Source organism: Phasianus colchicus, chromosome 5, assembly GCF_987193195.1.
Source record: "Phasianus colchicus chromosome 5, bPhaCol1.hap1.1, whole genome shotgun sequence".
Taxonomy (NCBI): domain Eukaryota; kingdom Metazoa; phylum Chordata; class Aves; order Galliformes; family Phasianidae; genus Phasianus; species Phasianus colchicus.
Window position 1 is genome coordinate 7,758,471 of NC_143440.1, and position 23,650 is coordinate 7,782,120.

General features: G+C 46.9%; 1 protein-coding gene across 11 annotated transcripts in view; it reads right to left on the reverse strand.

The window, feature by feature from the left end:
• DAGLA (diacylglycerol lipase alpha) overlaps positions 1-23,597 on the reverse strand; it is a 63,543-nt gene extending 39,946 nt beyond the window's left edge. For 3 of the 11 annotated variants that reach the window (XR_016466646.1, XM_090140319.1, XM_090140318.1), the window contains exon 1: positions 9,857-9,877. The gene's annotated coding sequence lies outside the window, so the exon portion shown is untranslated. Of the gene's footprint in view, positions 1-1,064; positions 3,906-9,856; positions 9,943-10,458; positions 10,669-11,416; positions 12,201-22,687; positions 23,077-23,473 lie in introns of those variants that run through there. The other 8 variants (XM_031614102.2, XM_090140311.1, XM_090140314.1 and 5 more) reach the window with 8 other exon arrangements.
• Between the last annotated feature and the right edge of the window lie 53 nt (positions 23,598-23,650).

The window sequence follows — 23,650 nt, forward strand, 5'->3', positions numbered from 1 at the left end:
AGCACTCGGTACGTTGCAGCTCTGCTTTAAAACTCCTTGCTCCTCTGGCCATCTGGAAATTCCCAGACTTGCCACCAACAACTCTGCCACACCAAGAAATGGGCACAGAGCTGCAACTCATCACCATGTGCTAAATGGGCAACCCGTGCACTGCAAAAAGAGTCATGATTCACTTCTAAAGACTGCCTATGCAAAAACTAAACATTGAGGTCTGCAGCCTTGCCACCCATTTGAACAGAAAGGAGATGACAGAAGGCCTCAGATTGTGAAGCCTACAAAATTAAACAACAAAAAAACTACAATGGTGTCACTGTAAGAATTCTGGCTTCATTCCAGGGCAACAGATCACAGAGCCACTGAACCATATAATAGTTGGGTTGGAAAGGACCTTAAAGATCACAGAACCATAGAATGGGTTGGGCTGGAAGGGACCTTAAAGATCATAGAACCACAGAATGATAGGGCTGAAAGAGACTTCAAAGTCCACCCATCCCCAACCCCTGCTGTGGGCTGGTTGCCCCCCACCAGATCAGGCTGCCCAGGGCACCATCCAGCCTGGCCTTGAGTACCTCCAGAGACAGGACACACACAACTTCTTTGGGCATCCTGTGTTAGGGCCTCAACATTGTCTGGGTAAAGAATTTCCTCCTCAAAGCCAACGTAAATCTCCTTTCTTTTAACTAAAAAACATTTATCCTTGTCCTATCATTACATGCCCACGTAAAAAGTCACCCTCCCTCCTGCACATAAACTCAGGAATTACATTTCCAGAAGATGAAGATCAGACTCCAGCAGGGAGAGGGGAAGAAAAATGCAAGGCTAGAATGCAGCCAACCCTGAGAACAATGACCCTGCTTTAGTAACACCAAGAATCCCTTGTGGTGCTCCCAAAATTGCTCCAAAGGGTGAAAAATTCCCCACACTTTGAAATCTACACCCTGCTGTGAGGAGCCCCAGTGCTGAAATTAGGGGGAGAAATGCATGCAGGCACAAGCCCTGCATGCAAGGAGCACAGAGCCTCGGCTCTCAGCTCAGAGTGAGATGGATGGAAGCAGAAATCTTACGTGGCCTGTGGTCTAGCTGTTTGGTATTCTTCTCTCCCGTAAGGATGTCGCAGGAAAAGTGCAGATCCACAGAGACGGGCATCATGAGTGAAGGAGGGAGCAGCAAATTCTTCTCGCAGTCACTGAAAATCCCAGCCAGCAAAGGGGAGCACAGCACAGTGCCTGCCTGCACACAGCGCTGGGCATCGTCCTCAGAGCAACTCCTCCCTCCCTCCCGGGCAGCCACTTCATTTATCCTGCCAGAGCCACCAAGCCCAGGGGGGTCGTGACTCCCCATTCCACACCCCGGCACCCTCTGGAAGGAAGTGACATCATCTCTATTCTAAGGAGATTGTATGTGAATTGTGGGAAGGAGCTGGAGTGAAAGCGGGCGACACTGCCAGTGGCACGGAGACGGGAGGGAAGGTTCATCTCCTCCTGTGGCACATCTCTGGCTCCGCGGGAAGCCCTTGGGCCCCGAAAGATGGCACAGGACAGCAATGCTGGGAAGGTGCCGGGGCCCAGCCTCAGTTCTGGCATGCATTGAATGGCCAGGGGGAGGGGAGCTGGCCGGGACACAAAGCGGGCACACAGAGGGGCCAGCACGGGCTCAGAAAGGAGAGCCTGTTCCAGAGGAGCAGCCTCCGCTGGCCTTTTCAGCCGCTAATTCCTTGTGACATGCTCTGGGGTCCGACAGGATGTGGGGGAAGGGGAGAATTAGCTGTCTGTAGGGGAAGCCTTAGAGAAAAGAGCAAGGGAGAAAAACGCTACAGCGAGACAACATTCCAGCTAAACCTCAGAGATTTAGCCTAATCCAACATCCCATCACATCTGACATTCGCCTCAGACGAAGGTACACAAGAACAAGCTGAACGCAGCCAAAGGAAAAGGGCTGTGTGCACATCTTGTACCACAGGAGCCCACCCACACCGACCCCCAGCAGCAGGGCTGGCTCCAGGCTCACACAGCCACCTAAGGCACAGCCATGCCCACACCGGCTTCCTGCGAGCCCTCTGGATGCACAGTGCTGCATCTCCACCTCCACCACCCCACCCTGCCCTCCTGGTGCTGCTCAGCCTCCCATGGGTCACTTGCTGGTCCTGCAAAGCAGAGGATGTGATGCCACTGGGCACATTACCTGGAATGCCACCGCTCAGGACTGCAGTTGTGAGCACTTCCCACACTGCCATACAACTTTCCCTGTCTCCTCACATCAGCAGAACCACGTTCTGTCCCTTGTAAGCATGCCAGCGCTTCTTCACCTTTTCCAGTTGCTTATTAGAGCTCTTGAAGCTCTCTGTATTTCTTGCAGATGCCAAATCATATTTTTTATTGTACAATAACAATTTCTGTCAAGTTCAGGTGACCGAAAGTGACATTCAACACGATGAACCACACAGCTCCTGATCCTTCAATGAGTGCTGCTTCATAAAATGCAAACCCTTCCCCTTGAAATGCAGCACCTCCAGCCCCAGCAGCTCACCCCAACCTGAAGCTCAAACAAGAACACCCCATAAGCAACACAGGCTCGTGTCATCACCCCTGCAGCTTGCAGAAACCTCTTGTTCCCACTGAGCCTTTCCATAAACACTTACTGTACTTGATGGAAAACATCAATCAGAACTTGGAACAAATTTTACTGGTCCTTGGCCAGCCCTTCTTAAAGGCCTCGTGGGAGCTCTTCCGGTTCCTGAGCTTGGATTCTCACAATCTGGGAATTGTTCTTTGCTTGCTGGTTGAAGTGGACAATGTGGTTTCATCCTTGCAAAGTGTTTCAAAATTGGCCAAAAGGTGTTGGCTGCCTGCATACACGGGAGCATCTCTCTTCTCCAGCACCTCCTGAAGGACCCAGCATACAGCATGAACAAGATCTGTTGCCATACGACTCCCCTGCACAACTTACCCCTAACAACCATTAGCAAAGAACAGCAGGAATAAGCCATGGACAGCTGAAAGAAAAACATCTGCACCTTCAACAAGTGCCTTCCCTGGATGGGAAGATCTCAGAGCATCTTACAATGAGGCACGCAAGAGGTAGAAGAGGCTCCTGTTGGAACAGGAAGACAAACTACACGGTACGCCAAAGGAGGACGAGCGCTATCAAGCAGCAGCATCCTTTGTGCTCTATTTTCCAAGGAGAAGGAAATAAAGTGAGAAGCAGTCCTAGAGCCAGGAGACCAAGCCAGAGGGTCTGAGAAAGGAAAGGTTCAGAGATCCTCCTGGGGCTTGGCACACTTCAGACACAGCTCCCTCTCCACAGTGCCACCACACTACAGTGACAATGACACTGCTACAGAACTGACACGATTAGGATAGACCAGGACACAAACACTCAAAACGTGTAAGATGATCTCTCAGATCCATCCAGAGAACAAGCACTTACCTGCACAGCCCACCAGTTTACATCATAAATGCTGCCATGACTGCATCCTTGGAAATGCAGTGGCCTTGGTCACAGCATTTTGAGAACAAGAACAGAGCAGCCATCTGGCCCAACACAGTGGTTTTTTCCTCCCTAATATTTCTTCAGAGCCCCTTTCCCCAGGCAGCAAAAGCATCAAGATGTTTCCCAGCTGCACGTGTTCCTTGCTTACATCATTCCTTTTAGTCTCTTACTGCAGACACATCTCGCTCTGGTAGAAATTGCTCTCAGCAGTCCTGCACCATCTTCATCCTCACAGCCTGGCAATTTATACCTTGGAATTTCAAAAGCTTCATATCAGAGAGTTGTTCTGTTTCATTTAGGAAACAGTCCCTCTTTTCTCATGAGGAGATCAATCTTCCTACTAGAGCAGAGGATTTGTTATCACATTTGTGGTTCGCTCCAGAACGGTCATTTTCCTGTAGGGTGATTTCACACACAGCACACCACAAAGGGTGTATGGTCCACAATACTGAAATACCACCAACTGATAATCCAAGGCACTAAGAGCCATTGACTGAGATCTAAAAACATACGTATATTTTCAAAAGGGATGTTACTTTTAACATATCTCAGTTATATTTTAGGGCTCAGCACACGAAGGCTTCCAGTTTTCAAGAATATGAACAGGATGTAATGGCCTCAAACTGGACCACGGAGATTCAGGTTGGGTATGAGGAAAAAATTCTTCTCAGGAGGAGTGGTAGTGCATCGGCACAGGCTGCCCAGGTGGGTGGTGGAATCACCATCCCTGAAGGTGTTCAAGGAGTGTGGAGATGTGGCACTTAGGAACGTGGTCAGTGGGCACGGTGGGGATGAGTTGGACTTGATGCTCTTACACATCTTTTCCAACCTTAATGATTCTATGAACCTGTGAACTACAAGGCTTTTTTTTTTTTTTTCCCCAACACAAAAGAGAAGCATTTAAGAAAAACAGCAACTACTGAAAAATGGCAGCATCCATCCACCTCCTTTCCATGGAGCCACACACAACCATGGAGTAATGCAAGGGTAAAACCAAATAGAACTCTCCCCATTAGGCTGTGGCAGTGCCCTACCAGCCTCTCTTGAGGAACAAAGCTACTCTTGGTCAACCTGAACACATATTCTTAATGATTCTTTTACTGAGAAACAGATAGAGAGACAGAACAACAACCAACACAAGTACTTGGTGTTTTCTTGCCCACTGTGTGGATGCTTTTCTATAGAAACAAAGAATTTTCTCAACTCTCACCATTTTCAGTTTAAATGCCAACAAAGCACTACTTTTCACAGTAGTGTTCACAGCTTTACAACCAGCAGTTAAAAGCAGGATGACGGATCCTCAAATTCGAGATAAAGCAAAGAAATCCTCTACTTGGGAAGACACACTCCAGTCTTCTGGTGTTGGTTCAGAGCCCATTCCTGGGACCACAGCCCCCAGGCCCCCCTGAGGGAGGACAAGGTGAAAACAACCTCACCCTACAACCCCAGTATCACCAAGGTTCTTCCTCTTCACATCAGTAGGAGCACAGTTTATCTCCAAACTTCAGACCCGTCAGAAAATTAAGTCTTCATAACGGGTCAAGAAATGGCAGAAGTCAACAGACAACCTTACCTAAAAATGAGCCACTCTACTGAAAGCCTAGGAGAGGAGAAGGAGCACAATCCGAGAGTGCTGACATTAATTTAGTTAAAAACAACACCCAATTGGTGTATCAATGGCGACATATCTGCAACCACCTACATTCTGTGCTAGCAAAGCCCACAATCTGAGCTTTCTGCGATTCCAAGCTTGAGCAAAAATAATGACCAAGTTGCTAGGGGGAAAAAAAAGTATTGAAAAGTGAAACTAATTTTGTATTTCAAATAGAACTCACTGTTCTACAGAGTAATAAAGCCTACTAATGTTTAATAGCAAGCAACCAGTGATGATAAAAGCTTGACTTCAATGGGGAAGAAAAGGATGCTGGAAGTTATTGCTAGGAAGAGCCAACACAGGTCTGCTGAACAGCCAGGCACCCCAAATCTGGCATCTGCAGGCAAAGCAAGCACAACCATGGGCAAACCATGCTTGCATATAAGTTACAATAGTTAATTTTTCCTGGAGCCAACCAACATTGGGGACTGAAGTTCTTTGAGTTCTGTTGCCATGGCTGTATTCAGAATTTGTTAATTCATGGCTGCAAAGGACACAACTATTAATTTGCACATTGGGAAAACAACCAGAGCTGGGTTAATTCAGCCAGGGTGAGGTGAAGCAGTGAATGGCAAAGGAATATATCAGGTGCAACTGAGTGATGTCTATCTGCCAGCCTTGTTTCTTTAAGCAAGCTATTTTTCACCAAAATCCTGACAAATTCATATCTGTCAGCTTTCCTCCATTCATCTAGAATGTTTATCAGATCAGCCACCTTCTAAAATAGGAGGAAAAATCGGGAGCAGCATGTTTCAAGGTGAAAATAAATAAATTCAGTGATGTTTCCCTGCTGCAGCTCATCTTGAAGTGACTGTCTTTGGGAAGGAAGGACAACTCCAGCCACACTGAAAAGGACTGCCTTTCTACCACAGGCTCTCTGGCTTCCTATTTCACACTAGTGGGCAAAGTTTTCCCAATAACTTGACTCACTGCTTCAGGAATTCCCTAGAGGATGAGTCACATTCCAGGGAAAGTCACCAGTCATTCTACAGGAGCTGAATGGACCACCACTGCCAAAATGAGAGAAAAGTGAAAGAAGTGGGAGAAAGGAAGATCAATGCCAAACTCAAAAACAGCGTGGTCAGCACCACGTCCTGCACCCCTCCCCAAAAGCAGCAGGGCAGCACCAGGCCCCTGAGCAAGGGACTGGCTGCTGAGCATCCTAAAGGTGCCCTCTCTAACTCTGAAGTGTTCTATCCAGTCCTTCAATCACCCAGGGTGAGATTTGAACTTAGGAGTTCTCCTTTGATTGTTGAAAGTGACTCAAACAATTAAGCTCTCACTGCTCCTCCCTGTCATTCATCACTAAGGTTTGCCTCTTAAAATTCTCAGCACATTGCCCTTCTGCAGGCTTTTTCCTCTACTCTCACTAATAGTCCCAGGAAAGCCTATCTCACTGTGCTTTCATGAGTGACCCCAAAACCATGATATCCTAGAAGTCCTTCCCTTCTACCAGTCTCTCAAGGTACCCAATCCTTTTTATCCCAGAGCTTGGATGAAATTCCCAGGAAACAGACCCCAACATGCTATTCAAGGGAGCCATTATTCTGCAGTAGTGTTTTGAAAAGGGAGAAATCCCACGTGCTATGACAAGTTCTTTGAAAAATACCCTCTGTATTTCATTGCAAATGCATGTCTGACCGCTCCTGTTCTGCCCCAAACTGTCCCAGGATTCATCCTTCCCAGGTTCCCACCTTCCAATAGCTTCTTCCTACACAGAGCATGTCTTGCACCCTTATCAATTTCATCTCTTCTTTTTCTTGCCCACAATTCTGGATTTCTCAGAGCCTTCACTGAGCATTAATCTACATTTGGGATACATTGTGAGCAGAAACATCAATTATTCTTGCAAACACATTCAATAAAAGTCTTGCATAGAAAGCTAGCTCTCTATTGCCATCATTCCCCCACCTCAATATAACTCTGGCTTCACACAAATAATATCAAAAGCTACCAAAGCCCTGAGTCCATTTTTTCCAACAGGATCCCATGAAATGTAATCCACTCCTAACACCCAGAGGACCAGAGACAGGCTCCCCTTGGTGCCAAGCCAGGCCACATGCTCATATCACAAACAGATTCAGTTTCCTTTGAATGTTCACCCTGGAACATTAATAGACTAATGATCAAGCACCAAATAAACGAGCTCTCTCTGGCAAGACATCATCTGTGCTGCTGAGCATTGTTACCAACATAAGGGTTAGCACAGCACTGACAACCTTTAATGTACATCCTGCAAAGCAGAAATGCATTGTATTTCCTAAAATCCCATACCAGAATTGTGAATTTCAGCTTGTAAATCTCCTTCCCTTGAATAATAGCAGCCATATTACATCATAGATATGCTAAAACACAGCTACTGATCGTCCACGTCCAAATACTGACCCTCTGCTCTTCTCAGTCCATTGCTGGGCGTGCTCAAAAGGAAGCTTTTCAGATGCTAAAGGAAACAGGCTTTTGAGGTAAGTGACAGCAGAACAGCTTTATACTGCCTAACAGGCTGTTCTCATCCCCAACCAGCCCCTATCAGTATGGATGAGAATCCCTAGAAGATTTTTCTATTGCATCAAAGTTCAAAGGGAACCTTGAAAGCCTGACTGCATTTTCAGACACAGGCTTCTGTCACTGCAACTTCAGAGGGGATCTGTGCTTCTGCTCCTCCCTCCGCATGGCCACCATCTCAGTGCACGAGAACAATCCTTGAAATAAAACAAAGGATCGGGTTAAGTATTCCCAGAAGAAAAAAATATTTCCTTATTCCTGCCTGGAGAACACAGACTTCTAAAGAAAGCTGCCAGCCCTGACCTGGTTCATGTAAAGCGTGCTAATTACAGTGAAAATCTGAAGAAAGCAAGAGCAGGAGGGAGAGAGAGAGCTAGACTGCAGCTCACACAAATGACAGCTTGAGCAAACTTTTCCTGCTGCTATAAATAACGCCCTGCAGGGCTCAGCGTGCAGGATCCCAGCTCCCAGCACCTCACAGACCCCATAGCTTGGCCCCCAGCCCCAGAGGCAGCAGCAGCTCTGTTCGCATACATATCCACACTGCCTGCTGAAAGCCTCTCTTGTCTGCAGATTTTATGCATTTCTCTCTTCTGGCAACCCACTCCCCCATTATGCTGTCATTCTCTTACTCCTTTTCCTTTTTCAGGCTCCACATTCACTGTGGTTTCCCTTAATTGCACTGCTTTGCAGCTCTCCATCTCTTTCTCCACATTTTTGTTGCTAAGATGCCCTGGAGTACCCCAACAGGGCTCCTCCTTCCAGCTGCTTACAGCTGTTCTCTAGCCCCAAAGGCTTTGTCCATCAGGAACCTGAAGGAAATCACTGTGGAGCGCTGAGCAGCTCACTGCACACAGCTCCAGCTCTCTCCTGGTTTAGGAAATGAAGCCCCACTTTCAGGCTCAGGGGAAATGAAAGCGAGGCAATTTCCCTCCAGCCACTTCCTCCAGCTGGTAATGCAGATAAAGACGTCAAAGCCACATGCATGCAAGAGGCAGGAGAAAGCAATGACAGTGTGGGTCCCACACCTCTGCATCCAAGCAGACCAACAGCTTCCTCTTTGTCCTAAAAACTTGGCTTCCCAGTGTTTCCCCAGTGACACAAGAAGACACAACAAAGCTGGCATTGAATTCTGCCGTGCTCAAGTAGCTGAACTCCTCTTGAATCTCAGCTTTGGATGCATGTCTGAGAAGGCAATAGGTCTATTTCCATTTTACTTACGTAAGCAAGGGTGAATCAAGCCCAGGTTTCTCTGATCTTGTGTTACATTTAAGTCATAACCAAGTCATTTTTAACAGATGCATGTACATATCTTTATACGTACTTTCCTAACCCAGAGCTAAAAGCCCTTTTCTCTTCAGACAGAGCCTCCAACAGATCTGCTCCTAAAGCCCAGCCCTTCTGGTGACTGAGGCCTTCTGGCAGAACCACAGTGCTGACACCCTGGCCTCATGAGTACCCCCTTCCCAGTCACAGTGAGAGGAGAAGCAGAGAAATATTTAATGAGACAACTCAGTTCCATGTGGGCCCATGGGAATTTAACAAGGTTCAACAAGGCCAAGTGTAAAATGCTGCACTTGGGTTGGGGCAATCCCAGATGTGTGTGCAGACTGGGCAAAGAAGAACGTGAGAGCAGCCTGGAGAGAAGGACATGGGGGTCCTGGTGGACAGAACAGTGGATGTGAGCCAGCAGTGTCTATTTGCAGCCCAGAAGACCAGCTGTAGAAGCTGTGGGTGTTCCAATCCCAGAGATGCCTAAGGCCAGGCTGGATGTGGCCCTGGGCAGCAGGGGCTGTGGCAGGATGGGTTTTAAGGTCCCTTCCAACCCAACCATTCTGTGATTCTATGGTTCCTGTTGCCACAGAGCTTATGTAGACTTCTGTCCCTTTTTATCTGCAGGTTACAAACAAAAAAGAAGCAGTAAAGTCATGCTAGCCTCTATATACTGATACTTCTAATCCATAGGAAAGAGCCAAATGATTTGGGAATAGTAGAACATGACTGGTTCATCTGACAATTAATTCATCACTACAGAGCCTGGATTTGGAACAGCTCACTACCAACTTGTCCTCTGCTCCCCAAACCTGACAGCTCAGTGCTGCAGACAGCACAGCCACATAGTCCTGTCTTCAGGGAGGGTATCTCGTATTTGCTCAGAATGTGCCAAATTAGTGCTCCCATGTTTTTCAGATGTCTGTCTCCTTCACATACCATCCATCTGCACCTCTCTGCTCTACTTCATGCAGCTCTTGCATAAATCCACTGCCAGAGCACTTCCCAATTGACTCTCCTTGCACCTGGAAGAACATCACGCCGTGAGCTATTTTATTTGAGGATTTGAGGAGGGGGGAGCTGCAGCAGGAATACTCTGACAGAACATCCTTTGGCTTCAAGCAGTTGTACAGACATGAACTGCTCAACAAGGGCTACAATTGTGGCTAATAACAAGCTGTCTGTACAAAAGGAAATCAGAAATAATTCTTCCCCATGCTCATATAGCACAGGAAGCATGGGCCAGCCATGCACAGCAGTGCACCAACCCTGGTGCTGCAGACTTAGGACTACTGTAGGAGGTACATAAAAGCAGCAGGACACTTGTCAGAACATAAATCAAAAGCAAGGTTACTAAAATATAGAGAAGCATGGAAATAAGATGAAAGGGATCAGAGATCACAAAAGAAGGACTGGGAAAGAAGCTAGGTTATCTTCTCCCTGCCAGAGAGAAGCAGATAGAATTTAGTTACAAGCTTCATCTAAATGTCATCAGTCTGGGGCCAATGAACTGCAAAAGAGAAAGGAATGAGATTGGCTACCTTATCTGTGAGCAAATAACACGAAGAGATATGTCAGACTACGCAGCTCAGCCGCACAGCTCGCCTGGCTCACAGCTACACAGCCTACTGAAAAAACACATCCCAAGGCCACAGTTGGCTCCGTAGTGTTGTTCTTTTTCAATAACGTGCTCATCCTAAAGCTGTCACTGGAGTCCAGGTCACAATTCAACGAGGAAAATGTCATCTTCCCTGAAGAAAATCAGCAAGGTCATCCTCAAAACATCAGTAAATCAGCAGTTTTAGCAAAACAAAGGAAAGCAGCAACTTCACTTCTCCATCAATGATAAAGGATAGAAATTGATCCCTAATCTTCCTGCAGAACTTACCAGAAGAGAGGGGTTCATCGCTACAGAATGGGCAGGGCTATGACTTCAGCAGCTCTTTGAAAAAGGACGCATTCTCAAATTGATTTCTGCAAGAAGACCCTTTCTTGTAGTCTGGCAGATGATAATTCCAAATGCTAAATGAGTCTTCACACTCGAATTTATAACCCAAACAGGATTATAAGGGAAAAAAAAAAAGCTGTTTATTCAGATATATTCCAGGACAAGTGATTGGCTCTGAGCCAAGACAGAAAAAGACAGATTTAGACCATTAGACAAGAAAGTACTTTTTCCTCTCCTGCTGTAGGCAACATATCATTATCCCTGTAATTAAATTTAGTGCCTTTGTGGCAATGTCTTCTGCAGAATTTATTTAAGCGTGGACTTTCTTTCCCTCTCCTTTAACTACAGTACAATTAACCGTGAAGTGTTCACTCATTTCAAGCTTTTCAGTTGGGCATCAGAATTAAGTACCTTGGTGGGACTGCTGCAATCATCTTGGAATATAACATGAACACAAGACCTGTGGTTTGGCAACTTTCACCTTTGTTGAAAGTGAATTTTCAAAGTTTGAAAAAAAAAAAGAAAAAAAAAAGAAAAAGCTTTTAGTTCACCTTTTCCAGTTACAGCACATGATTCAGATCCTCATCCTTGACGAGAGCTTGAAGGTCTCAAAACAGTATTATATGGCAGTTAACCCAAGTGATTAATACATAATCAAGCACCTAAGTATCAGGCAAAAGCCCAGCTCAGGTCTGAAATGTCCTGCATCACATAATCCTGTGTTACTTCGTTCTTCAATTTCTGGCACTTAAATTCTGAATGCAGGCAAACAGTCAAGCCAAGTTCTTTTCTGGGCAACGTGGGAAAGCATTTCCAGACTTTCTGCACAGTAATTACAGGAGTTACGCCTGTGTTCTCGCAGAAATGTTTTGCTCAACTTAAACTCTGCACAGACCTCAGAGACCACCAAGCCTAGCCCACAGCACTGGCAAACCATGGCAGCTTTGACTCAAACTGAGATCTATGTATGACAGCACACAAGGACAACAACTGCAGAAGATCATCATCTTGTCAGATGGCTCCAATTCTTTTCCCAAAATAGGACTGTAATCACAAACTCTGAACGGGGGATCTCCTCAGCACTCACCAAAAGATCACAGGACAACTGCAGCTGGATGCCAGGTATCTTCTCACAGTACTTCATGTTCCTTCCTCCAGTCAAATACCTGGGCTTCTGGCATCGGACTGCCAAATTGTGGTGATCTCAGGAGAACATGCTTGCTTCTCTTCAGTCTCTTTCCTCTGTTTAGCTGCAGGGAGCTATCAGGCAGCTCAGTTTTCCACACTCCTTTCTTTGAAACTTGTACTGAGGTGCAAAATACTGTAGTAACTTCACTGCATGGGGAAATCATCATCAGAACCAGTTAGTGATCAGTTTATGGTTGGAAGCAAGAGAATTAACAATTCATTTGTACATATTAGCGTCACTATTCATATGAACACCCAATTATTTTGTACATCTTACGATGCACAACATTCAAAACATTCAGTTGAGAGAGTCACACCAGTAGGCCAAGATAATCACTCTGGAACAAAACTACTGGTAGAACGATGCCATAAATAATTCACTGACAGCTCAATGATCTCTCCTGGCACCACTGAAACTGTAAGGATGTTCCAGCCACCAGAGTGAAGTTAATCTGGAGAAGGAAAAAAGTATACAAAGGACACCAGAATGACCCCAGCACCTTTCCACATGCACACATCAGTTTGCAACATGGGCAGCTACACATGCCTTCTCCCCTCTCCTTCCTCACCTCCCATTTTTTCCCCTAATTACCCAGAGAGAGAACAAACAGAAGAAAATAAGAAGCGTATGCATTTCCACATAGGAAAGAAGCAGAAGATTTGGTTTCTAAGATGTGTTAGGTTATAGGATAAACCTTCCAATACAATCGGTTGGATAGAGTTAGAAAACAGTAATGTACTCAGAAGTCAAAGAATCCAGAAATAAAACATCAGACAGGAGGAGGGAAGGAAAGAAGTCAATGACTGAGTCAGCAGCAGCCAGCCACCTTAACACAGCACCCAGGCATCAAGTTCTGCTCACACTGCCAGCAGGGCTGCGGTGACCCCTGTGCCATCTATCCCTGCCAGACACCAGAGCAGGTGCCACAAGCACACAGCCACCTCCAATTTTCCTTCAAGTACCTACAGCTTCAGGACATGTCAACTTTAGGGCAATCTGACAAGATTTGCTGCTGATTGTTGCAGTTAAGAACAGTATTTTTAGGGTGGGTTTTTCCTCCTTCCACCCAGAAGCTGAAGTCACTTTCTTTAAATAGCTCCAAGTCTTCAGTAGGTGCCCTTAGCATAAGGTTGCAGAGAAGGCAGAGCCATCCTTTAAATGAACCACTCAAAAGCTTTTCTGTACACATAACTTAACTCAAATTGCATTTTATTGTGCAGGTAAAACATAAAGCATAAGGACTATAAGGAAATGATATCATTCCCATTGAGCACAGAGGAGTGAACACCCCTGCACTCCCCTGCAGCTCAGAGCCAGGTGTGAGCCACGCCGCTGCCTTTGCTCATGGGCCAAATCGTGTTGACTTTGCTATAGGTCAAAGAACCAGGATGTGCAGCTCAAAAATTATGCATGTGTGAAAGCAACATCAAAGTGCACTTTATAAGTGCAAAATGATGGGTTTTACTCACATGAAAGGATCCATTTTAATATCCAAACACCTTCTTTCCCTGAACCTTCAGCTACCGTGACAAACTGTAAAAGCCATCAAATTCCCTCTCTAGAAGAGCCATTGGTGCTGAGCAGGAGCCAGGAAGGCACTGCCCCCAGGCAGGTGCAGCCTTGCACTGAATTGAGCTGAAAAATAGCATGAGAGAAGACAGGAGCATGGCAAAGTCCTGCATTTTGAACAATAGGCAGCAGCTCAGTACAGTGGACACTGAACAGCCATCTCTGCCCTGAACGTGAGTTCTGCTTTAAATGGGGAGGTAGAAGTTGAATCAGAAGTATTTCATCTGGAATATCCATTCAGACCAGATTGCTAACCTTGCTTCCCGAGCACCAGTCCTATGTGGGGTGCCTGAGTTCTCACCCAGCAGAAATATGCAGCCTTTCTGCTGCCCCCCGCATGCTAAAGGCACTGAGCTGCAGACTTAAGAAACAGCAGCATGGCAGGCTCGTGCATCTTGTTGTCCACCTTGTAATTAACTCTATGGCCACGAGCAGCGAGGCAGCCTTGAGGACACTGCACAAAATCCCATCTGTTCAGCAGAGAAATACTATGGTTAGGAGGAGGATGCATTATACTTGTTTCCCACTCCAATCAAAGATGCAATCTTTTCCCCACCTTTCTTGACAAATCCCCTTAGATTTGAGAACTCAAGCCCCTGTATATCCTATCTGTTCCCATAGGAACCTAACAGCCACAACTGCTTCCAACCTCATCTCTTCTCCCAGTAGCAGAAATATCAGACGAAGTCTTGGTAGCCTTGCTTCTCTGCAGCAGGAACATTATGCATATTTGAAGAAGAGCTAAAGATAACGCTTCTCTTCCACTCCTGCTCCCTCCAGAAAGGGAGGGTCACTGAGTCAAAGATCTTTCTCTTATCCTCCTCAATTATTTGGCACCTGCCATTTTTACCTCTCCAAAAACCTAAGAATTTAAACAAAAACTTCATTATCGAGCACCCACTTCAGGAAAACTCCTGTACAGAAGTAGTTGGGTGGATGCAAGGCAACTAAGCAACTATCACTACCTTCACCTAAAGCACAAGGAAGCCAGCAGGCACGTTGTTGGAATGCAGGATCTCCTGGTTCTCTGGGCTGTGATGAGCAAGAGTCCCAGCATGCTGCCCTCCAACACTTCCCAGTGGGAGTCTGACACTTCCAGCAGCAGGAGACCAATCTGCAGCTCCTCCTGTCAAAGCAAAAGCTGTGAGCATGGACACGCTGGCACAACCAAGTAGTCCACACCAGGAAAAGGATCAGGGGGTTTGCTCACACTCCCCACCCAAAACGTTTAATATTTGAGGAAGTCAAGCGTGTTAGCCAAATGAAGACTGTTGAAAGTACTGAAAGTTCAACTTGCTCTTTCTTTAGGAGTGTTTAGCCCTCGTGGTTTAGACCAGAAGCTGAAGAGCTGTATTTTCTCATGCTCGCCAAAGGGAGTGTTCTGGCATAACACCAGGTAACTTCCAGTCGAACGGTTTGCAAAGCAAATCTATGTGAACATGGCAGTTTTCATGTCATAAATCAGATAACTTGAAGTGAAAAGGTTCCTGATTCCTTAGCCACACCCTCTTCTGCATTTGCACTCAAAAGAAATTCATTTCACGACCGCGACATACAGAGCAGCTACATGAAATGCAGTCAATCTGCAGGCAAAAGCAACAAGTACCATTTGTCCCCATTCTGCTTAACTCTGTTATGTTCCAAAAAGCATGCCTTCCCACCTACTGCTGGGATCACACAGGTGAGGTCTCATTCCTTGCACTCACAGTTAGGTGGGAAGCAAGACAAGCCTTCTGTCTTTTGCCATCTTCTGTTCAATTAAAACCCCATCCATTAAACTGATGTCAAGTCATCTTCTGTCTATAACAAATTAAGAGTTAACTAGAGAAGCAATTGGAAAAGCAGAAGTTTTCAGAGGATAAATATTATGGCATCTCGGGACATAAAGGCCATTGGCTTGTCCACTGCACATCATTAGTGTCTTAGAGGATAATGAGCTCAGAGAACAAGATATGCAGTGCTGCAAACTTCCACTTAAGCAACTCCATCTTCTCCCCTGCTCACCCAGGCAACCTGCCTCAGTCTGGGCAGCTAACAGAAGCACCCAGGAGATGTCATACAACTTACTTTATATGAACGTGCACACTCTCATTTCAGAGGATACAGTGAATTTCCTTACCCTCTTGACACAAGGAATATCTCTGAGAGACCAGTCATTAATAGCAGCCTCAGAACAGATCTGTTATTTCACCTCCCTGGTTCTGCAGCACAGCCTCAAAATACAGAACAACTTCTTATCAGGCTTCCATTAAGCGTCATGCCAGAAGTTTAAGTCCCACAAAGCCTCATTTCCTCTTCTTGCCCTCAGTGCTGAACACTTTGTTCATTAATCTCTGTCTCCACAAATGTCTGCTGTCTGAGACTTGCATTTAACGTTGCCCAACCACCCCAAGCTCCTCCATTTGCAGACCCACAGGCACACAAGGGTACAGGAGAATAAAGGAGAATAAAGAGCCAGACAAGCTCTGGGTCAGATGAATGGCACACAGCAGCACGCTCAATTTACTGCTCTTTACTGCTTCCACTAGAAGGAAAAACACTATTGCTGAGGTAATACCATCTTCTTGGGTCCCGGTCAGAGTAGTTCATCACAAAATACACATGGTGCGTCCCAAAGAATAAAGATATTGAGCACTGGAACAGGCTGCACAGGGAGGTTGTGGGGTCTCCTTCTCTGCAGATGTTCAAGACCCACCTGGACACCTACCTGTGTGACCTGGTGTAGGGAACCTGCTTTGGCAGGGGGTTGGACTCGATGATCTCTGGAGGTCCCTTCCAACCCCTACGATTCTGTGATTCTGTGATATCACCAACCTCAGAGTTCCTAACGGGAGGCTTTCACGACATTCCAAGCAGCAAATAGTTGAGGAATCAGGATAATCAGTTTCTCACACTGCACAGTTTGTGCTGTTTTTTCCTTCAGTGCAACTCCAGCCACTCAGGGCCGGCACAAACGCACGTCCAGCAAACTGCACGCTTGGCTACAGAACTGCAGAAGCGTGCCTGCACATCTCTCCTTCCTCCAAATACCTGCTGCCCACCTCACAGAGGATTTTCAGGCTTCCCACCCACCCTTCCCTCAACGAGCTGACACACCTCCCTTCACTGCCACTAATTAAACATAGCTGACGCTTCCTGCGCTTGCGCAGAGCTCATATGCCACACACTCCCAATTCACCAACTCTGTAAATAGGAGCAACGAGCTTCTGTGAGGCACTTGAGATACACTCACAACACCTTCTCAGCCACCCCTTCACAGGAGAATGAGCCCTGTATGGTTCCCAGCCCAAAAACGGCCTGCGCTAATTCCTCCACCTTCATCCAAAGTGAGAGCAAGGCCTCAAAGAATTGATAAATCCCCTTCTCCACCAGCAGAGAGCTGGAGTCCTATAAAAAGGAAGGTAAACAATTAACTAATCAACTACGTGCACCCAGCTAAGAGCTTTCTCTCAGCCTCTTCTAAGCTAGAGACAATCAGGAGGCATCCAGGGTAACTCTGCGTTTGTGAACGTCCCAGTTTCCTGCTGAGTTAAAACTGATGGTGGCCCCTGAGGTATTCTGAAAGGTTTGCTCTTAGAGAGCTGGAAAGAACACAGCTTCCTTTTTCTTCTGTCCCCAGAAGCCAACAGGGAAGTAGACTTGTTTCCAAAAGCACAGTACTGAACCAGGGAGAAGTAGGAAATTCAGAGGGGAAAGGGATTCCGGTGAAAGAATCACAGGGCTTCCTGCAGGGTGGAGTTCTACCAGCACGGTTCTGCGAGGGCATTCTGCCCTGTGCTCCACTCGTGTCACTGAGGTTCAAGGAAAGCTGGACACTTTCCCATTTTAGAACACACACATCTCAGGAAAGGCAGCTCTCTCTCCCTGTGCTCTTCATTGTTCGTGTGCCAAGTGGTTTTTCCCTCATATTGACCTCAGATGGAAGACTTGAAAGAGCGAGTCGCCTCTTTCTACTGGAAAATAAGTGAAAATGGCAAAGGTGAGTGGAAGAGCAATCCTGTGGCGTTCGTATAGAGAATCTCTCATTAAAGAAGTCTGTCACTGCTTTCCATACGTTCTGCTCGGGGAGGAGCATCCACCACAGCATAACCAAAGTCACAAATTGCTGCTTCTTTGCTTTCTTTTGAGGAACCCACCATTCAATAGAGCAAATTGGAACTTTCATTTCCACTGACTGGGGACTGCAGGCACACCATCCCTCTAAGTGCAGAGGTTGAGGTTCGTAGTTGAATGCTCTCATTTGGTGAAGCAGTTGTCACCAGCAGACGCTTGAATGCCATGGAGATGGTGACAAACAACTGAATCAGACAGCACAGTAACAAGAGTGTAGTGTAAAAGGTTCGGTCTGGCAGAGAGGTGATGCACTTGCACCTTTTAAAAAGAAAGACAAATCATCTCAGCAGGGAAGAGTCTGGAACACAACATACAGACTGCTGGGCTAGAAAAACTTTTCCACTTCTAAGTCATAGGCTTAGGTTGGAAGGGAACTTAAAAGCTCCCCCAGCCCCAGTGCCTGCCCATGGGCTGGCTGCCTCCCATCAGCTCAGGCTGCATAGGGCATCATTCAGCCTGGCTTTGGGCACCTCCAGGGATGGGGCACACACACTTCTTTGGGCAGCTGGGCCAGAAGGGGTGAGGCAGACATTCTTCAGGACAAGCTGATGCACTTCCAAAAGAGGTCTTGTTTTGAGTCCTGCTGCAAGCAAGCAGCAAAGTTGTCCGCTTACTGCTCCTGAGTCGGTTAGCAATGGAGAGCTGCGCTGAGTTCATTGGCTGCTCTGAATTTCAAAGAGTGACATCTGAGCTGAATTTCAGCAAAGAAAGAATACCCATTTTGGATATTATCAAAGCATAAAGGGAAGTTACAAGATAGAATCATAGAATGGCCTGGGTTGAAAAGGACCACAACGATCAGTTAGTTTCAACCCCCCTGCTATGTGCAGGGTGACCAACCAGCAGACCAGGCTGCCCAGAGCCACATCCAGCCTGGGTTGAATTTGGATGAAAAACACTTCTGATACAATCCAGTAATACAGTATGCGAGGTAACAGAAGATAGGAATTGCTTTATTTAGGACAGTCGTAGGCTGACTGAGATACTGCAAACTCACAAAAAAAGCATGTGACTTGCTCTTGTGTTAAGGGAAGCGAAATAGTTAATTTCCCACGAGAGAAAATAGCAGAGCTTTGCAAGATCATTTAGCAGATCACATGGGGAAAAAGCAAGCCTCCAGAGGCTCAGACTTCTGAGCTGGCATCTATATTCTAAAACCACATTGAGGCTTTATCTACAGCTGTAAACACCAGCAAGCATGTTACAGAAACCGTGCCAAATAATTTTTATTTTTCTTCGTGAAAGATGCAGAGCTGTGTGAATTCCAACTTTATACATAAGAAATCCAAGAGAAAACCTTTTGGGGAGAAATGCACTTCAAGTTTTTACCCATAGCAACCTGTCCCTTTTTATGGCACTTACTGCAAGAACACCATACAAGATACTGAATTTTGCCACTTCTTCCTATCATCCAGTACAGGATTCAGTCTGCCTGCATGTGAGCTCAGGATACCCCAGGTCTGTGCTATGCTCCATCCCTCCAGGCCAATAAACCAAACAGAAGGTACACAAGAAAGATACAGCGAAAGCTTAAAGTACCTACACATTTATGCTACTGTTGACTAGTTAATTACTCCTATATCTACATCCTGCATCTATAAGCACTGGATAAAATCATCTCACTTGCATCTCTACAAGAGGAAGAAAATCTCACAGCAACAAACTCAGCATCAGCAAGTCTCTCGCTCTGCAAGTGTAGCTCTAAGCTCTTCAGTAACACAACAGCCTCACTGATTAGGTGCTTCAAGCAAACCTTCTCATCTCACACATCAGCAATCTGCACCAAGTCAGGCATCCCAGCAGTAAAGGCAGCAAACTGACTCCTGCAGGGGGCCATCAGTGCCCTTCCAACCCTAAGGGAAGATTAGGGGTTAAAACATACACAGCAAAACTCCCTACATTCTGCTTGCAATGCAGATTTTCTACTCCTGCTGCAAGAAAGGTGAAGATAATCTGCTTTCTTTTTTTTTTTTTTTTTTTAATTTAATCTTTTAGCTTGTCATCTTTTCAAGTGCATCAGGTGTAAGAGGTAAGGGACCTGCATTCCTCTCACTGGATGGGGCAGAAGAAAAAATAACAAGGAGCAAGGAAAAGAATGGAAATGAAGAAATAAATGATTGAAAATAGGGGGCACATTTTTTTCCTCCCCAATGCTCAGTAGGAATTTCATTCAAAATCATCAACAAGGTACAGCAGTATTCTGTTCTGCATTTAAACCCAAATTTTGTGTATGCTAGGACATTCTACTTCATTGTATGTTGCTCCTTCAAAGCCTGCAATAGCGCTGCAAACAGTTAATTGCCTTCTCCAGCAGACCAGTTAAGGGTGTGTTAGTTTCATAATGCATCTGGATCCATATGCCAGGCACCATATGACAAACTCAGACACTCAAACAAGCTAGCAGGATTAGAAGAGTGCTTAGCATCTTGTACTACAGAATCATACGTAGAGCAATTGCACTCAGGAGACAGGATGCATGTTGTACTATCAGAGAGCAGAGTGAGATTTAGGTGTTCAGGTTTCCACTGGACAAACTTTTCCCATTTTTTTTCCTTAACTCCCATTTCTTCACATTTAAAAGCTCACAGGTAGGTAGATTCTGCTGCAGGCAAGTTTTTAAGGTTTTTCCCTCAGATTTCTCTTTAGAAAAAGTAAAACCACCGAGTGTTAGCTTGAAGCTGAAGGAATGCAGTTCTAACAAGAAGTATCATAGCCATTCCCACCACCATGAAAAACATGTCCTGCATGTTTGTTTTGGCAGACATGGACTTGAATGCCATTATCATGTATGTACAGTGCAGAATAAAGAAGATACCTGCACAAAGTTTCAAGTTAAAAGCTTGATTTACTCGAGAAAAATCTGTTCCTGCATGAATAAACACCCCAAAGCTATCCACATATCTCACAAGTTCCGTTGTCAGAGTACAGGTAACATAAAGAGGGTGGTGATGCACTGGAACAGGTTGCCCAAGGAGGCTGTGGATGCCCCATCCCTGCAGGCATTCAAGGCCAGGCTGGATGTAGCTCTGGGCAGCCTGGTCTGCTGGTTGGCGACCCTGCACACAGGAGGGGGGTTGAAACTAAACGATCACTGTGGTCCTTTTCAGCCCAGGCCATTCTATGATTCTATGATAAAGGGCACTTTCATAAACCCCAAAGTCTTCCTTCTAAGAATCAACCAGCCCCAAAGCTCTCTAAAAGCAGATGAAAATCATGTCACCGCTCCAAGCATTTCAATGGCTGCCTTACTGAATATAACTTCCTCAAAAACTGCTGCTGAATCCAGCTCAGGAGGTACTCATCCATCTGCTGGATCGTTGTCAGAATCTGATCATCAGCTGTAATCAAGGACTACTAATTGCCACCTGGGTGGCAAGTTGAAAAGTGAAGGTTTCTCAGACAACAAGCAGGGCACAGGCAGATTCCCCATCACAGAAACTACCAGGGCAGTTTCTATGAGTTTCTAGAGTAGCTGTAAAAACTTTTGCTGTGCGAGGAAAAGTCCCAAGCATCCTTCCCCCAGCAGCAGGGAGAACAGAATCCCCTCTGAATTAATGTAAGAAAGATCATGATGCTGCAGGCAAGGCTGTAAGTGATTCAAAGTCCCCCCTCACCTCCCATAGTCAAACAACCTACCAAACAAACTGAGGTTTATGCTCTCAAATGTTAGCAGTCCTGCAATTCTGCAGGCCTCCAGCTTGCCTGAAAGGCATCTGCAAAAGCAAAAAGTCTGATGTTTGCAATGCTTTTGGAGAGTTTTCTAAGTCACGGAGGCTTAAAGGAGCATGTGAATCCTGTTTGCAAATTCATACAGTTCTACTGTAACACAGAAACCAAAGTGACCTAGTTTTGAGACTCCATCTCAAGATTAATTCATTTCTATGATGAGGCTGCACTTGAAATACCCCTGTGCCCATTTTTGTCTTTGATACTGTAAAAAGCCATTAAAACACCTCCATCTTCAACACCCTAGGACTAAAGCTCAGATCACAATGATGCAAGCTCCATTCCCACTGAAGAAATATTTCTGACCTTCTCACTTTTCTTAATTTTAAGCACTCACAGTGTTGCACAGCTGTTCCTTCCTAGGGCTCAAAAAGAGGAACAGGCAGACACAGCAGAGGGAAGTTTGCCCTTTTCATTGCCCATTTCCAGCAAGGACTAAGTCATCAGAAGCCGCAGACATCCCAGTTTCTAAGAACTCTGATATGATTCTGCAGACAGTGATCAAAAGGATCTAATCCAGTTCCCTAAAATGGAACTCTGATCAAACCTCATTTTACAGAACAGCGCTAACGAGGTTGGTGCAGCAGCACATAGTTCACAACACCAAGCCCAGAACTTTGCAGCATACTACAAAGGGAGCAAAGTTTTTACAAACACAGCAAAGATGGCGAGCCCCAAATAGTGATCAAACAGGGGAATATCTGTCCTGCTCCTTTCTGAGTTTTGGTTACAGAAGTTCCATACTACATCCCTCACCTACAGTGGTATTTCTTTCTGGATCTTGCCCATTAGCCATCACAGGGCTGCTTGCCTGCACATTCACCAGGCTGAGCAGTAATCTGATCAGCAGCTTTAGGAACCCAATGCAATTTTTACGACACAGAAAGCTAACACCTAAGACCACGAATAGCTACACCTAGATAACGTTCTCTATTTTAAAGCCTTCCCAGCGGTGACCAATTCCTCCCCAATCACACACAAACCCCCTGAACGGTGTGGACAATTCCCCACCGCACCACGCATTCCACTGAAGCAGATGTCATAAAAGCCACAGATTAAAGAATCTGGCTTTGCAGAAGCCACTTTCTACAGTTTCATTGTCTCCCAAGCAGGGCTATTTTTAAAACACTTTGCCTGACTGCAGGATCTCCGAAGCTTCTCCTCACCCAAGCAGGATGCAGCCACACACCCCCAGGTAACGCAGGCTTTTATCCCGCCATCTCACCTTGGCGGAGGTTGCGCTTTCACACAGAACCGGTTTCTTCCAACAAACCATCAAGGATTGGCTTCCGACGCGTGACACTTACACCAGCTTACGGTCTACCTTCCCACTCGGAACCGGCTCTGTTTGCACCAGGGACCCGCAGAGCCGGCAGCCGCCAGCTCCACGCTCCCCACGTCCCAAGCACGCAGGCAGGCAGGCGGCAATCCCCACAACGCTCCCAGCACGGGTTCCGTAATCCCGGCAACGCCCCGGCTACAACACCTCGGCGTTATCTATGGGAAGCAGGCACATCTCTGACCTTAACTACAGACGGGGCCGCTCGCCCGCTGTGGCAGACGCATGGCACGGGAGCGCTCGCGGTGCCGGGGAACTTCTCCAGACGCCGGTCCCTGCGGAGATGCGACGAAGGCTGAGAGACGGAGCCGCGTGTCACACCCACGGCGCTCAGCCCACCTCCCTCCAGGCGGGCGGCGACAGCGCGGCCGGCGCGGTGCCCCCGGAGCCGCCTGCGGGAAGGGACCGGCTCCTCCCATACAGCCACATCGCACGGCGTCCTCTGGAAGCCAAAGGGCGGCCGGTGGCACGCGGCACCCCGCGGGCGAGCGAAGAGCCGGGGGCAGCCGCAGCCGCCTCCGCGCGAAGGGCCGGAGGCCGCCCGGGCCGGCACCTGCCGCGGGGCCTCCTCCCTGCCCCTCCGGGCCCGGCCCTCCCCTCCTGCCATGAGGCCCCGCCGCCCCTCCCGCGGCCGCCCCCGCCGGCCCGTTACTCTCCGCCGCCCGCCCTCACCTCCGCGCCGCCTGCCCCGCCGCAGGCCCGGAGCCGCCGCCTCCGCCTCCATGCCGGGGGCCTCGCGGCCCCCCGATTCTCTAACACCGCCTCCGCCCGTGCCGGGCCGCCCACTGCGTCAGCTTCGTAAGGGCCGCTACGCAGCCAGCGGTCGCCATGGAGACGGCCGAGGGGAGC